Here is a 17184-nt window from a genome sequence, read left to right on the forward strand (position 1 = left end):
CCTCTCACACCCCAGCACCCACCAGCGCCTGGCCCGACCTAGCCGCCTGCGCCCGGAAGTGACGTATAGGCGGCAGCGGTTCCCCCGCTGCATGATGGGAGAGTGTGTGGAGTGGGCGGGGGGTCTCCGCGGAGGAGGAGGTGGAGGCGGCGGCGACGGCGGAAGAGGGCGGAGGGTAATGGGATGGGGGTTCCGCGGCAGCGCTGAAACTCCGGGTGGGCATCCATGGCGCTGCTTCGCTGACAGGGCTGTGTGTACCTTGCCTTCCGCTCTCACCAGCTCCGCGTCGGAATAGCCGGTCCTTCCTCGGGGAGCCGGTTTCTCCCCGGCCCCCTGAGCCATGCCCATCGCGGCCGCCCCAGACGAGCCAGGTAAGCGCCACCGTTCCTCTCCCCCGGCCACGCTTGGGGGAAGAGGGTAAGGGGACCCAGCCCACCTGCCAGACCCTCGCCGTGGCCGGGCGCACCTGTCGGCCGCGGAACCGGAGGCTGTGGGGAGGTGCCGGCTCTGCGGGCCTGCGGGCTCCGGGCTTGGGCTCTGCCCTCTTCCGCGGCGGGTGCGGGGAAGCCGGCGGCGGCGCCCGAAGCGCACGGCTTCCTCCTTGCCACCCCGGGCACCTGCCGGGAAAGTACGAGCCGTTCTCACCTCCCCGGCCCCCGCCGGTTCGCCCTGCCCCTCCGCTTTCACCTGCCCTCAGCTGCGCGCCGGCCGTTCCCTCCCGGGAGCTGTTGAGAACTTTGAGGCTTTGCTGGTGCTCCCTCTTTCCCCCTCCTCCTCCTCCCTCGTGACAGGTGTAAACACTGCCTGCTTCGCCCAGGTTGGAGGCCGGCAGCGACCAGAGTGTGCTGCTTCCAGTGGTCCCCGAAGCAAGCGGATTTTGAATATTCCAACGGGCGAAGGAGACGACCCCAAAGCTCACGCATCCCTTCCTGAGAGGACTTTTTCTGCTCCCTTCTTGCACTCCTCAAGAAACAATCTGTCTCCTCTCCAGATTGCGTTCGGAAAGTCGGACCCTTATTCTTTCATCGCACAGTTTGGCAGGTGCTAATGTCTGCTTGGGCTGGGGGCAGAGTATATATAAGGTGAACGGTGGTAGGGCCCTTTCTCCATTAGGAAAGTACTGAGCAGGGCTAGATTTTTCTTTCTCTGGTTGGTTAATTCAAGTTATAGCTTGGTTTCCCACTGAATCTTCTGTGGGGGCCAGGGGAGGATTAACTCCTAACTCATATATGTAAATATTTTTTACTGAGGATAAGTGAAGCAAAAGCAGTGGCTCCGTTTCAGAGTTCTCGTTTTAAGGAGAAGAAAAGTAGAACTTTACTTTTGAACTTGAATCTTCCCTTTCACTAACTGCGTTCACCTACTTCCGATGGGGGTGGGGGTGTGTTGGAGGGTGGGAAGGGGAAACAATTTGATCCTCGATGTTATATTTAACTTTTGCTTTCAGTTAAACTTTTAGACACAGATATTTGCTACACTCTAGGTGAAACAATGTTTCAACACTCTGGTGTTGATAAAGATACAGTTTATCAACATTTTATGCCCTTTGCCGGCTTACATGTTCCTTTTGGCAATTATTTTTAACTCTTCACAGAAGTACTCTATATATTTAAACGAAGTATCTGTGGTGTTCTATATTTTTTCCATGAAGATATTTCACATGGATTAAAAGACAGATCCTTTATAAAACAGATAGCCCAGTAAATGGCACCTAGTAAATGCCTCATTTGTTCTAATTCCTGTTTATATATCAGTTAGATATGTTAATTTACCTTCAACGCATAGATATTTTTAAATCTTTTTGAAAGAAATTGAGTAGATTTCACATAATATGTAGAGCATTAGTTTTGATGTTTTCTGATTTTTTTGACCTAGAGGCTGTTATAAAAATAATTCCACATCAAAACAAAGATGATGTGTCCTTAATGGCAATGATAAATTTTGCAGAATCCAATTGCCTTTATGAAAATCATGTGTCTAGGCAAATCCTATTGTAAAATATCACTTTAAATATTAATTTATAGTTAAAACTAACTCAGAAAAGTAGTGAAATTTGAGTATCAGAAGTGTTTTATTTTGTATGAAATCTAAAGTGCCTCCCCTTAATGGTTTGAGAAGTCTTTGTATAGCATCATATTGATAGATTACCCCATCTCTCCCAACCCTACCCCCAAAAGTCATAAGTTATAAATTATTTAAATCAAATATTCATATTCTAAGTTAATGTTACCTACAATTTGTAAGTTAAAAATACTTTCCCCCCCTCTATGCCTAGCACTTTCACTTCTTCTTTAAGTAGGCTAATGAACCTTTCCTGCTTAAACTTCATAAGTATTTCTAGTTTTCATGCAATTTTGAAACTCTTGTCATTATATGGATAATATATCATTTTGACAATTAATATTTTCTCAATCCATATATATGCACATGCTGGATATATACACATACATATATAGTTACAGGTCTTTTTGCAACTATATAACTACTAACACTGACATACACTACTGGGTATGAGTGAGATACTTTTCTAAGTGATTTATATACAGTATATTAACTCATTTAATCCACACAATAACTCTATAATCTAGTATGTGGCATTATCCCCATTTTTAGAGAGAAAATTAATGTTAAGTAACTTGCCTAAAGTCGAACAGCGGATAAGTGACAGCCAGGTTATAATAGCCATTTATGTGGTTTTAATATATGCAAAAATATACAGTATATTCGGGGAATCAGGGACTATGTAGCAAAAGTATAAAGACAGGCATGGGAATGATAATGGCAAATTAGAATAAAAGTTATCTCTGGAGAACGAGAGAGGAATAAAGGACCTAGGAAGGGCCCATGGGTTTCCAACCATAGCTTTACTGTCTTTAAATCAGAAACTAATTTGGTAAAAGATTAAGATTCAACACAATTAGGTGGTGGATACTTGGTCGTTCATTACATTTTCTCCCCCTAAATTTTGTTGTCTGCTTAAAATCAAAATAAAATTAAAAGTTCAGGTTTTTTATTTAAAAAGCTATATAAAGTATCACTCTTTTTCAGCATAGTATATTTTAAAAGAGGACTGAGAAGGAGTTGGTATTATTTTGTGTTGGCTTCCTTTTAAAATACAAGAGGCCTCTAACTTCAAAGTATTTGAATTAAGAAATGTAGCCCTCTCCAGGTTCCTCTGTAGTAAGTTTCCTTGCCTGGGATCTCCTCTAATTGCAGGAGATCCCAGGCAAAGAAGCAGGGCCACTGGCAGCCCTCTCAGTGGCCCTGTATCACACTCCTGGTTTCTATTTCTGCCCATATCCTAGGGTAGGGGCTTATTGATCTGGATTAGACCTATTCCCTGGGAAGGGAAAAGGTCTAAAACTATATAGTAGTGGGAAGATGGGAATCATTGTTCATTAGTTTTGGAGGCGTGAAAACAGAAGGAAAATAGGAGATTTAAGACTCTTTCCTATCATTCCTCAGTCACCACCACCTCATTCTCAATAACTTAAGTAAACCTTGCAGAGATAAATTACTAATGAATTAAAGGTTGTACATTCAAAGCTTAATTTGCAAGCACTATTTTGGTGAAGAGTTACCAGAGGAAAATCAAGTAAATTAGAATAAATTCACATAGATTCTATATATATAAATATTTACAATATGCCACCAACTGTTTCAACTAAGTATCTACCAACACCATGGTATTCTCTTCTCAGCATTCATATAGCAAGTACTTACTGAGCACTTGCTATATGTCAGGCCTTGTTTTACCTGGGGACACTAAAATAAACAAGGGAAAAATTAGCCCTCATGCTTCAGTTTCTTACGTGTGTGCACACATGCATATCTGTGTATGTGGATAGACAAAATATAGATGGCATGTTACGTTAAGTATTATGAAGAAAAATAGAGTCATTTTGGGGAGATCGGCAAGTACAAACTTTTTGACTGAGTCAGGGTGGGAGATTGGTGGGACTTGCAGTTTTGTGTAGGATCGGTTCAGAAAAGGCTTAAGGCCTGAAGAAAGTGAAGAGAATAAAGGGGAAAGTGGTAGAAGTACGCCCATAATATTCAAGATACTGCAAGCAGAAGAGTAGTAGGCGTGATCAGAAAGTTAGAGGGTAAGAGGGCAGCGTTGTAGGGGCTTTGTAGACATTCCAGTGCCTTAGTCTTTTTACTGTGTGGGATGAGAAGCCATCGCAGGGTTTTTGGGTAGCTATATGACAATCTTTTAAAAGGATCTGTTTGGCAAGAGTGGAAGCAGGAAGATTCCATTAGGAAGGAGGTGGTTATAGTGATGCAGCTAAGAGATGATACTGGCTTGAACCAAGATGGTGGTGGCAATAGAGGTGATGAGTGGCCGGGGGGGACTAGTGGGGGGGAAATGGAGACAACTGTACTTGAACAACAATAAAAAAAAAAAAGTGGGTAGGACAGTTTCTTGAACTGGAACCTTTAATAATTTACCTATTGCTAAACTTAGAAAACTTACACAGAGGTTTTCTGTGTAAGAAAACCTGAAAATTCAAGGCTGTCAGCATACTGCCTTGCTCCCTTTGTACTACGTTCTAACCAGGCTCTATTACGTGACTTCTTGCTCCTTGAAAGTTGCCACATGCTTTTTATCTTTAGCGCCTGCTGTTTCCTCTCTTAATTAAAATCCTTCCCATTTCAAATTCTTTCCTTTATGAAGGTTTTTTCTCTTTTCACCATTTTTCCTCTTCCCAATCAAGTCAGATCTTTTTCTGAGAATCCTTATAGACACATTTTAGTTCATATGTTTATATTCTGCCTCACATTGTTTTTACTGTTTTCTTGTATTGTCCCCACTAATTAATTGTTGGTTTTTTGAAGGCTGTGACTCCTTTTACTCACTTCTACTCCTTGTAGAACCTAGTATTTTTGTATGCAGTAGATGCTGAATAAATAGTGGGTGCACATATTTTTTAACTTTTAAAAAGTTTTTTAGTACAGAAGCATTGTAGAAAATAGAAAAGAAAAAAATCATAATTCTACCACCCAGAGATCCCCAATGTTAACAGTTTAGTACATATCTTTTCACACATATATATTTATATATGTGCACTTTTTACCAAAAGGAAATCTTACTGTACAGATTGCTTTGTAGTTTTGTTTTGTTTTTATTTTTAGCTAGCTAGACTCTTCTCCCCATCACAGGAAATTTTCATCTAAACTAATATTCAAGGCCATATTCAAATTCTTACCCAGCTGATGCAAAAATGTTGCTTTACAGCTGATTTGCCAAAATTAGCATCCACTCTGTATTATATTTTTATGGTTATTAAGATTATGAGAGGATAATTACTTATTATGGAAAATTTGGAAAATGTAAAGAAAACTAGCGTGCCCCTTGATGGCAGTGGCTTATCTATTTTAATGTCTGACCCAAAGTAGTACTCAATTAAGACTTAATTGACTCAATTAAGAAAAATAATAGAAGACAAATATCACTAGTACTCACACTACAGAGAGATAACTGTTAACATTGTGGTTTTCCTTTACTTTTTTTTTCTCCCTATGGACATATGTCATCCATTTATATGTGTGTATATACACATAACAACATATATGTAGGAACCATACATAGATTTTTTCCTTTACTATTAAATTGTGAGCATCCTCATGTTATTAAATATTCTTTAAAACATGATTGTTAATGGCTGTGTAGAATGGCATCCAGTGAGTTTCACGTTTTCTCTGTGATTTCCTACAGATTGTTTGGGTTTTTCCAGTTTTTGCTCTCATAGAAAAACATCTCTGTGAATACATTTGGGTGTAAATCTTTGACTTTGTCCATGGTTATTTCCATGGAACTGAGTCTTAGAAGTGGAGTTACTAAGTAAAAGGGCAAGGCAGTTGCCTTCCAAGAGAGTCTAAAAACATTGCTATCAGCAGTGCTTGAGAGCAGTTCTCGTTCTGTAATCTCCTCAGGTGATCAGTAATTGCTGCAGTTTTTGTTCTTACAAGAGAACAAATCCATTTTATTTATTTACTTTTCAATTAAGTTTAAGTCCTTGAGGGGTACAGATTACACAGATTCTTGGTCCAATGGCCTTAGCAGGAAGGTTGCTTCGGAATTTATCATGAGCCATGCCACAGTTTCCATGAGCACAAGTTACCTTTCCCCAGGTGACTCTGCTGCTGTTTGGTTGCCACCAGGAGTCACTGTGTTGTTCTTTGCTTTGTACACAGAAGCACATCTTTTGTCTAGATAGAATTCAGTTTCATCTTGAGCGTAAGTACCTTCAATTTTTAAGAAGAGCTGTGTGCTTATAACTGGCAGAAATGACCTTGCACCACAGCCTTGCAAACATATTTGTCGTCCGGACATATGAAGTCCTGTTCCCAGCAGGCCTCCACAGGTTCCAAGATGGTGGGGGGAAAGTAAATATGCAGTTTTTAAATTGTTTACCTGAATTTTTACTTTGGATTTAGACTTTTCAACACTGGGATGTTTGCATCATTTAGATGAGATCGGATGCATTCAGGATGGTATGGCTATACACTGTTGGCATTATTTAATATTTTTTGAAGGGTTTAAACATGAGACATGTCCTTGTTTGATGTGAGGTTAAAATTGCTTAATACCATGCTCTTTTAAAAATAACTGTGACTCTGCTAGCAAGCTGTTTAAGTACAAGAAATAGAATATTATTTTTAAGAATTGTGTTGTCCAGTACCATAGCCACCAGCCACATTTGGCTCTTGAAATGAAGTTAGTCCAAAGTAAGATGTGTTTTAAGTATAAAATACATATCAGTTTTTGAAAACTAATGTAAAGTATGTAGTATTTTTACACTGATTACATGTTAAAATAATATTTTTGATACTTGGGTTAAGTAAAATGTTATAATTAAATTCATCTGTTTCTTTTTTAGTTGACTACTGGGAAATTTAAAATTATACATGAGGCTTGTATTGTAAAGTGGTCAGTGCTCCCCTAGAGCATGACACTGACTTACTTATATCTGTGGAGAAGAAATACCAGATTAACTTTCACTGTTCTAGAAAGTAGTAAGTGGCTTATTTTTTTGAGATTTCCTTTTTTTTTTTTTTTTTAGATTTTATTTATTCATTTCCAGAAAGAGGGGAAGGGAGGGAAAAAGAGAGGGAGAGAAACATCAATGTGTTTTTGCCTCTCATGCACCCCCCGACTGGGAACCTGGCCCACAACCCAGGATGTGCCCTGATCTGGGAAACAAACCAGCGACCCTTTGGTTCACAGGCCGACACTCAACCCCCTGAGCCACACCAGCCAGGGCAATAAGTGGCTTTTTAAAAAAATCCCTAATACATTTAAGCCTGTCATTATGTTTTTCACACTTCACATAGTTTGCATAGTCACTTTTCAAATTATAAGTGTTTGATTACAAACTATAAGTTACTACAGTTCTTATGCTCTAGAAGAAATACATACGAGGACTTGGGAGAAGATGTTAGGAAACTTACCTGAGGAATTGACCCCTCATCTAAGAATTGAAGGATATCTGGGATGTTTCAGGCAACAGGAATGTAGTTGCCAAGTCCCTTTGGCATAAAAGAATGTGACTGTCTTTGCATTTGAAAAACTGAAAGAAGGTCTAGCTTAGACTTTGAAAACAATAGGGGAAGGGAGGGGGGATATGGCTAAGGAGATGGAATTGGGTTTAGTAGACTGTGTTAAAGATTTTTTTTCTAGATATCACAAACGTTAGACGTGATCAGACTGACTTTTAAAAATAATAGTGTGACTAGACGATAATGGCTGCTTAGACCAGAGTGGCATCAAAGATAGTGCAAAGAGGTATTTCAGAATTAAGGGACTTATGGCATAAAAAATTATTCTTTAAAGATAGCAGAGGATGGGGAGTGCTTACGTTTCTGGCTTTGTAACTGGATGGGTGGTAGGATCACTCTCTGAGTTAGAGAGCTCTGGTAGAGGGACAGATTTGAGGAAGAAGAGCTTGAGCTCTTATTGTTAAGCTCAGGCCGAGATCTTAAGGAATTCAAGTGGAGAGGACTGGTAGAGAGTTGGCTCGGCTAGACTGAGCTCAAGTGTGAGGGTTGGGCTGTAGGGATCAGTCTGGGAGCCCTCGAATGTGGTGGGTAAAGCCTTAGGTGGATAAGATCGTCAGGGTAAAAGTTGTAAGAAGAGAGCCTGGATGAGACCTGCTGCCAATTTGAGTGTGTTTAACACTTAGGAGAAAATTTGTAAAACATAAACCTCAAACCAAAAATCAGTATCTTGATTACGGTGGAATACTAGATTCCTAAGATCACATTAGATTTGGTGTTGGAGCCATCAACAATCAATAAGGAAAAACAGATAAAGAATTGGAAAGAAAAGAGTCAGGTACCCCAATTGCTTATAATGTGATGGTGTGGGATACAAGTACCAAGAGCTTTCAGTTTTATAAACAGTACCTGCCAGTTAGAAAGTAGAAGTGGAGAAACCTCATTTTACATGAGCAGGCAAGAAAAAAAAAGGTATAATACCTAACAATAAATTTACAACAAATGTAAGAACCCTACATTGCCAACAGATTAAATTTTTATGTTAAATAAAATTAACAATTCTGGTAATAGAGGGGACCATCCCTAAGTCACACGTTCTTATTCTTAAAATGTTAACTTTAAATACTTTTGAAAGCAAGATTGCTAGGAGTAGGATCTTTAATATTTGCTGTCTTACTGAGACCACAGTTTTTTTGAATAGATGAAATGAATGTTTCTGCCTCACCCACCCACCCTAGTAGGTATTTTAGTTGTTTTATTCTTCGTCATTGCTTATGTTTTACAGTATTCTGTTTTTGTTCGTTTTTGTTTTTGTTTTCTTTATTGCTGTGATTTACCATCTCCCATCTTGTTTATTGGGAGGATGCAGAAGTGTTGACGTGGAATATTTGCAATAAAATACTTCTGCAGTGGCATTCAAAATGTAAAGCATTGACTTATTTTCTTAAGGCTTTTGTTTTTAGTAGCTATTTATAAAAAGTAGTGAACCTATGGGTGAGATATTACTTAACTCTTTTTACACTGAATGTGTGTAATAGCATCCTTATTCCTAAAGAAAATAGTTAAGTCACCATTTCTTCTCACTCCTTTACATATTTCAGACTATTTCCCCTGCATCATAATGAGCCAGCAGTTGATAGCTTTCTGTCTCATTAGGTTTCAGAAGTTTACTTGAAGCGAAGTGCAAGTGTTAACACCTAAATAAAAAGTGCAGATTTTAATTAGTGACCTTGATTTCTAGAAGTGGAAACAAGTTTCTGTTGTTGCTCACACTCATTTCTTAATGTTCAACTGCAAATGAAATTGTACTTAATTTTTTAAATTTTTTCCAAGAATTGTATACCATTTAAATCATATACATAATTATATGTTTCAAGGATTATTGCAGTAATTTAAATTTGATCCTTTATGGAAATTTTCCAAGTTTCTTTTTTAAGAAAAATGTTGACGATTTAGTGAACTTTTTATATTTGAAATCTTAAGTGTTAAATTTCTTAATGATAGTTAAGTGTATATGACAGAACTTTAATTGTAAGGGAAAACTTTTTAAAAGAAAAAGTACTGTTTCATTGATTTACCTTTCTCAGTGAGTTCAGCAGTGAAGTTAGAGACATTATGTCATCCCCAGAATTATAAAGCCAGTGATATTCTTATCTTCTGGAAACTTAACACAGTGTTTCTAAGCCTTCATTTAACATCAGAATCACCTTTGAAACTTTTTTTAAAATGCAGATATTAAGATCCATATTTAAAATGCATCTATTCTATTTTTTAAAAACAATACAAAGCTAAGATTGAGAAGTACTGGTTTATTACGGTCTGCTGGAGAGACAAACAGGGAAACAAATTTAATTCACTTTGTTAAGTATAATGAAAGAGGTAGATATAAAGAAGAATGCTTAATTCAGACAGGCAGCCTGACATAATGAAAGGAACCCAGGCTTTAATGTTAAAGCCCTACTTTCCATACTTACTCTTTGTGGGTACTTCAGTGGATTATTTGACCTCACTGAATCTGTTCCTTCACCTATAAAATGGATGGTTGGCATTAAATTAGGTAATGTTTGAATAAGCACCTTGCACAGTACCTGTCACACATGCCTCAATAGGGTTTTGAAGACTTACTGTATGGGTTCTCCGGACAGATAAGAATAAGAAATTAGAAAAAATGGCATACGTGACAATTTGGAGGTAACATGGTGCCAGAGGAGGAACTAAGGGGTACTTTTGTTCAGCTGGAGCAAAGAGGGAGTATCTTAGCTGTTTTGGCTAAGATAAGGAGTTTCAAGTGGATTGAAGTAATCCTGGCCAAAAATAATGAGGCCCTGAAATAAGATAGTGGTCGTGGGATGTTAAATATAGTCAAAAGATGTTAAGGATTTAATTTAGAGTTGGTTTAATTTGGGAAGGGGACAGGATAGAGGGAGCAGTCAGGGGTAATAGATTCTAAACTTAAAATTCAGAATACTGTATAGAAACAAGTGGTTTAGATTTGTTTTTTTGAGGGAGGTTAACTTCAGTTTGGGAGATGGCTTTGGGACATTCGGGTAAAGGTATTCAAAAAGGTATTTGGGTGGGCAGATCTGGAGTTTGGGCAGCCCACAGATAGAGGTTTGGGCATTATGTGACTATAAAAACAAAAGCTGAGTGACATCTCTCAGGAGTAAGAACATTGGGAGGCCGAGGCCAAGACCTGGGGAACACAGACATTTGTAAGCAAGCAGAAGAAGCAGATCCATTGAAGGAGGAGAAAAGATTTAACAGGTAGGAGGAGAATAAAATGCTTAGAAATGCTTTTTTCACTTAAAAATGTATTTTAGACACCTTTACCTATTAGTTATATAGTTTTACCTTTTTTTTTAATGACTAAACTTTTAATTTACCCTATCCCTTATTGATAGATATTTAAGTTGTTTTCCACTGCTTTTTAAAAAACAAACAATGCAGGAGTTAATAATTTTGTGGAAATAGCTTTTCATGCTTGTGTGAGTACATCTGTAGGATATGTTCTAGAGATGAAGTTGCCTAGTTAAAGGAATGTGCATTAAAATTTTGATGTATTACTGAATTGCCTGGCATTAACTATATACTCCCACCAATAGTATCTTTATTCTTATCTTTGAAGTGGCTTTCTTCCTAGATTGAGGGTAGTAGAATTTGAATAATAAATGTTATTTTTCTATTTATTATTTTTATGCATAATTCTTTAAAGGGAAAAGGTACACTTTTATCAAATTGTTTCATTCAAATAATGTAATTTATGAATGCACTTTTTCTTCAGAAACATCAGATCAAGGTGGAGTTCTTTGTTCTAAAAGAAGCTGTTTCCCCCTCTTTGGTGCTGGAAGCAGCAATTGGATTTAGACGAAGTGGATCAGAGGAAAGAGAGGGATGGCATTATTGTGAGATGGATCAAACCTGGAACAAAATTGATGTATTAAACAGTTCTTGTCGTTGTCATAGACATACTGATGTGACCAATACAATTTCTGTGCTAAGAATTTTTACATAAATATTTTGAGTTTTTTTTCTTCTTGTAGAAAACTTGAAGCAATGGCTATTCTTGTAAAACTGATCATTGGTCAATTGATGACTTAAAAAATACCAAAGTAGAAATACTGCATAAGTTTAAGTCACCAAAATTATACTGCTTACATAATTGAAAGGTCAAATATATGGACAAATGTCCCAGCTTTTTTGTTTTGTTTTAATTACTTACCTGACATTGTTTGCAACACCTGTCTGGAAGGAACCACCGCCTTTCCCCAACCTCAGTGATACTAATAGTATTTGTGGGTAAATTGTTAGTTGTTTGTCATTCTCTCGAAATTCATCAGTGTCCCTTTTATCAGGTCCCCCCTTTTTCTTTTTACTTTGGGTTGTGACCTATTTCTGCTTTGTAAAATCAATTTAGGGGGTCACAATTAGCTTTTAAGAGAAAATGAAATAGAACTACAGATATCAAGAGTGCCTAGAGAGTAAGGATAAAGTTTGTGAAACTTTTTCTTTTAAATGCACGTATGTATATGTTGGATAATCATGGGGGTAAAGTTTAAAAAATTCTGTTTATAGGACAGGCTAGTTCTCAAATAATTTCTAACCAAAGGTATAATGGTGCATTGCAAGTAATAAATATAACCTGTTTTCTTTTTACCCGTTAGCCTTTCTACTCTCAGGAGAAAGTAAAACTTTAAACCAAGCAATAACACCATTAAAAAGTCAGCCAGCTAGAAATCTGTTTGCCGTGGGAATTCCTTTCATAGTTTTCATGAAGTTACTGGTACAGGTAGACCCACTTTTGGTTTTACCTGTATATACTAATCATGAGCACTATTTTGGAATGTGTTTATATTTGATTTTTGAACTATACAAACCTTTTGTTTTAGGATAATTCGCCCCAAGAATGCCATTATATGTAATTATGTGTGGATAATGTATTGACTGTTTTTAAGCTTGGTTCAATTCTGGTTTCCTTCTGTTGCCTCACATGTCTCTAGGTCATTTTTTTTTTCTCAGTTGGTGGGTGGTCAAGAAACAAATTAAAGTAAAACTAATTGGCAAAGACATACTAGTTTATGAGATAAATCTGCTGTTACATGGGTCATATTTTAAAGCCACATTGATACGTTTTAGATTATCTAAGACATTGTGTGCTTCCTTCCTCATTAGCCCAGATAATTGAATTCTCATTGCATTTGGTTGTAGTTTTATAACTTTAAGTAGATGTTTTCTTTTCTAAAAGGTGAGTTACTCTCATGGTAGGCGTTTATAGTGTAGAGAGTAGCACCATCAGAGGAAGAGCAGCTGCCAAGAGCCTGCCAAGAGCCTGCCAAGGTGTACATATTTTAGTTGCAGACTGGAGTGGTGTTTTTAGTTAAGAACATCCATAAAGTAGGTTGTCCTGTTTTGTTTTTGTTTTTGTTTTTTCCAAAATTCCCTGGGATCTTGAGGTTTAACTCATCGGTCTTGATCAGAATACTAAGTTAAAACTTTACAGCAAGAAATTTCTTTCAAAGCATGCCAGCTAATCATGTTGGCTGATTGCAAAACCTGTGGGAGAATTTACATGAAGTACTAAAGGAAGTTGCTGGAAGCATAGAATAAGAGCAAGGGAAATTAGATGGACTATCCAGAGTAGCATCACACTCTGGTGACACCAGCTGACACCTCTACTTACGCTGAGAAACTGCATCATGCCAAAGCAAGGTACTCATGTTACCTGGTATATTAGAAATACGTGAATAAATTTTTGTTCTTAAGCTGTTTTTTTTTTTCCTGGCTTGCATGTGAGTGCTACCCCTCTCAATATATTCTTTCTTCAGACACATTGCAACAAATGATTGGACTTGCTTTCATATGCGTCACATTTCAGGCCAGCCTCCCTCAGACTAAATTTAAATATTTCCTATCTTTTTTGGTGGAGCACTAGGAGACCAGAGCTAGGGTTGTAGAAATATAGTGAGGGGAGGAGGGCGGGAGCCGGTGGAGGAGGAGGAGACAGTTCAAGAGTAACCAGTGGAATAATGCCCCAGCAAGAACAATAATACAGTAATATATTCAGTTCCTACTATGAGCCAGGCCCTGAGGATGCAAGTTCAACAACAGAGGCCTATGTCTGCACAACATTTCCAGTCTTTTGAGCTCAACTAAAGTAACTCTTGTAAGAGCAGTTTCAGTGAAGTGGTACAGTGGAAGCCAGATTGTGCTGGGTTGAGGAGTAAGTGGGAGGTTAGGAAAAAAGATAGTGAACAGACAGGGCCCTTCAAGAATGTTGGTGAGGAGGAGGAGGAGAGCTAGAAGGGCATGGAAGGAAGAGGTTTTGTTTTGATCTGATTTGTCTGAGGATGGTTGAGTCTTGAACATTTATAGTCTGATGAGAAGGCATCAGTAATGAAGAAATTGAAAGAAACCCCTGAGCAAGCAATTGAGAAAATAAACTGAATGTCCAGAGGTTAACTCTAAACCATACTGTGGAAGTAGATTTTAGTGAAGGGTCATGAAATTGAAGTAGTTCCTGCTTTTAGATTGTAAAGTTTTGGGAATGTTACGGTGGAAATTAGAGTAGCAATTCATTCTGCAATAATACAATAAGAGCAGAGAGTAGTACTGGGGGCGAGGGGTACGGGGGCTATTTTCTAAGAGCTAATGCATCTATCCTTATTGCTGCTTCTGTTCTGTTGCCTTTGTTATCAGCAGTTATCCAGTGTGATTTATTCAATTTCAATTAGAAGTGCCTTTGAGGAAAAAATAGCTAGTAAACTCTCAAGCATGGGCAGTTGATATGACAACTTAAGGTAAAACAATTTCTAATGTTTTTATCTTGTTTAATTTTTACTGTGAAGCTATGCAAACAAGTAAAACGGCTTATGGATTTGCATAAAAAGCTAAAATATGCAATAAAAGAAAAGCTCTTAGGAATTTTTTAAAACTAGCTTCTGTAAAATGATAACTCATTGCTGTTTAGCAACATTCATTGAAGAATGAATGTGTGTTACTGATCATGTTGTCATTTACATGTATGTGATATTTGTACTTTTGTGAATGATCCTTATTGACATCAAAACCAGGAAGACAAAAACTTTGGTTGTCATTCTTGGCAGTCTGGCCTTTTGAGGCTGATCAGTATAGGTATAAAGATACTTTGCTGTTTATTTTCATTGTTTACTACATTTTTACTAATGTGTACATTAATATTGAAACGAGATTCACTTCTTAGCATTTTTGTTGTTTATACTTTCTTCATCTTAGCTGGTAAGCACCTTTTTTCCTCCTTCAAGTTTTTTGGAAGTGTTAAAAACCTTTTTCTGAACAAGTCAGTAATCTTTTAGAAAAGACCAGTTCCAACATTTGCTGTAATTATATCAGGAGGTAATGCAGTAAGACATTTTTCAGATACTTCATTAGCTTGTGACTGATTCACCACTTACTAGTTATATTATATAGGGATTATGTAACCTTTTTAAGCTTTTATTTCTTCATCTGTAGAATAATGATAGTGGGTCCTATCTCATAGTATAGTGTGACGACTAAATGAGGTAATTAATGAATGGTTTTCACAAGGTATCCACACACAGTGAGTGCTGAGTGTATATTGACTCGATACTGGTGTAAGCAAAGAATGAAAACACATGGAATATGCTATTTTTAAACAGATGTTTTAAATAATACTGCATATTATACAGTTGAGGACATAGTGATATATTGATACAATTGATATCTCTGATGGCTTTGGTTTTTGTTTTTGAATTGACAATTCAAAGGAATTATGAGATCTCTTAAAAAATATGTAGCTTTGGGATTGTGGAAGTTTTATTAAGTAGACTTAAAGTTTGCAGCCTGTGTTGAAGTGGGGGAGGATGGTAGTCCTGATCACAAACAAAACCTTTCTCAATTCTTTACTAAAAGGCATCTATTTTAGGGCTTCTCCCTGTTTTGTCAGCCACCAATTGAGCTAATATGCTGAGGACAAAGCACTTAAAAAGAGAAAATAAAAAAGATCATTTTTTGTAGATACAAATTTTAGAGGCATGAAAACTTTTTCGACATTATGGTTTAATTATCCCTAGGTATATTGAAAACCAAAAAGTTAACTAAAATCCAAAACTTCACAGGGCTCTGAAGACGGACTCTTCTGTTTCTTTATGACAAAATGACCTTTTTAAAAATGTGTTCTTATTGAATTTATTGGGGTGATGTTGGTTAATAAAACTATATAGGTTTCAGGTGTACATCTCTATAATACAAGATGATTCTTAAGCAGGAATGTAGGCTGGGCAGATTCATTGACAGTACATTTGATAGTATCTTAAAACTCCCATGAGGATATTACAGTGAAGATTTTAGTCATGTGAACTTATGTAATAACAGGGAACATTTGTAGTGCAAATTGGTGTTGTTAATTGCTTATGTAACATTTTCACTTAATTTTTCTAAATAAAATACAGATTTTTTTCTTCACTCACCAAATGATTTAACAGATGACTAATTATAAACCTCAGACATATTGTGGTAGAAAGGTAGTGATTTTTTTTGTGATCCTTTAAGTAAACTTTGCTATTATAATCTGTATTTATATCAGTAGCATAACTTCAGATACAATTATTTGTCTTTCACTTTTTCTTACATCACCCTTCCTTCTTGGGTTCTCCACGCCCACTCATTCCCCATCCCAGTCCCCATAAAAATAAATTTGAAGTGGAGGGTCCTCGGTAAAGCTGGATTGCATGATGTAGGTGTGCTTATCTGGCCTTGAAATTTGATGTACATATGGATGCTGCTGGTGCCCTGTAAAAAAAATGGGAGTTTCTGTGGTGAGTTTTTAGCTTGTCTATAAGTAACTCTTTATTCAGTGTTTGATTCTGGGGGACTCCTAGAGGGCTTTCCTCTGTGCCTTAGAGAAATATGTAGAATCCTTTCCATCCCCAAAAAGGCACCTTTTTAGAAATCTTTATTCTTGTGGTCTTTCCTTTATCTGTATAATACCTACAGTCAGTTTACTTGAAGGTACTGGTAACAACTTCTGTGTTGCATTATCCTATTCCACTTCAAAACTTCCATCTTTTAACCGACTGGTCCCTGGAGTTGGTTCAGATGTTGTGGTCTTGGTCTTTTAACCTTAGGCATTGTTTCCTATTTTCTAGGGTTTGGTTATAGAAATTAGCAGTAAAGTCAACTTCATGTATCTTTAGTATGGTTAGTATTTTTCTTAAATGACTTGCTCTCTCAGTGACCTTTTAAAGTACTTGCAAAGTCATGTGAATGTTTGTGCCAACTAAGCAAACATGGGCTCAGATTTTGTTAAGGATAGATTATGATTTGAGCCACAGACTTGGTGAAAGTTAAAGTGTGTTACAGAACGTACCATGTACTGAAGGTCTGTTTTCTATAATTCTCACAACAGCATTTAAAGGTAGGAATTGCTAGCCCCTTTTTATAGACAAGAAACTGAAGCTCAGAGAAGGCAAACTCTTAGTTAGTAAATGAGGAAACTGGAATCTGAACCTAGGATCCATTTTACTCCAAGTCCAAGATCTTTCCCCCATAACATGCTGCCTGCCATTTGAGACATACCTACACAAGGTCTGTCTGGACAAAGTCCAGCCATTGTTAATATAATGAGAATGGTTTGCACAACATTGATGTAACCCAGCAGCCAAGGAGAGTGGGCTGAAATGCGCATGTGTG

At 37.5% G+C, this 17184-nt stretch overlaps 1 protein-coding gene across 4 annotated transcripts in view; it reads left to right on the forward strand.

Moving 5' to 3' along the window:
- The first annotated feature begins 234 nt into the window (after positions 1 to 234).
- AFTPH (aftiphilin) overlaps positions 235 to 17184 on the forward strand; it is a 62750-nt gene continuing 45800 nt past the window's right edge. For 2 of the 4 annotated variants that reach the window (XM_024552721.4, XM_024552723.4), the window contains exon 1: positions 235 to 371. The gene's annotated coding sequence lies outside the window, so the exon portion shown is untranslated. Of the gene's footprint in view, positions 372 to 791; positions 1042 to 17184 lie in introns of all 4 variants that reach the window. The other 2 variants (XM_045189378.3, XM_045189379.3) reach the window with 2 other exon arrangements.

Source organism: Desmodus rotundus, chromosome 5, assembly GCF_022682495.2.
Source record: "Desmodus rotundus isolate HL8 chromosome 5, HLdesRot8A.1, whole genome shotgun sequence".
NCBI lineage: Eukaryota > Metazoa > Chordata > Mammalia > Chiroptera > Phyllostomidae > Desmodus > Desmodus rotundus.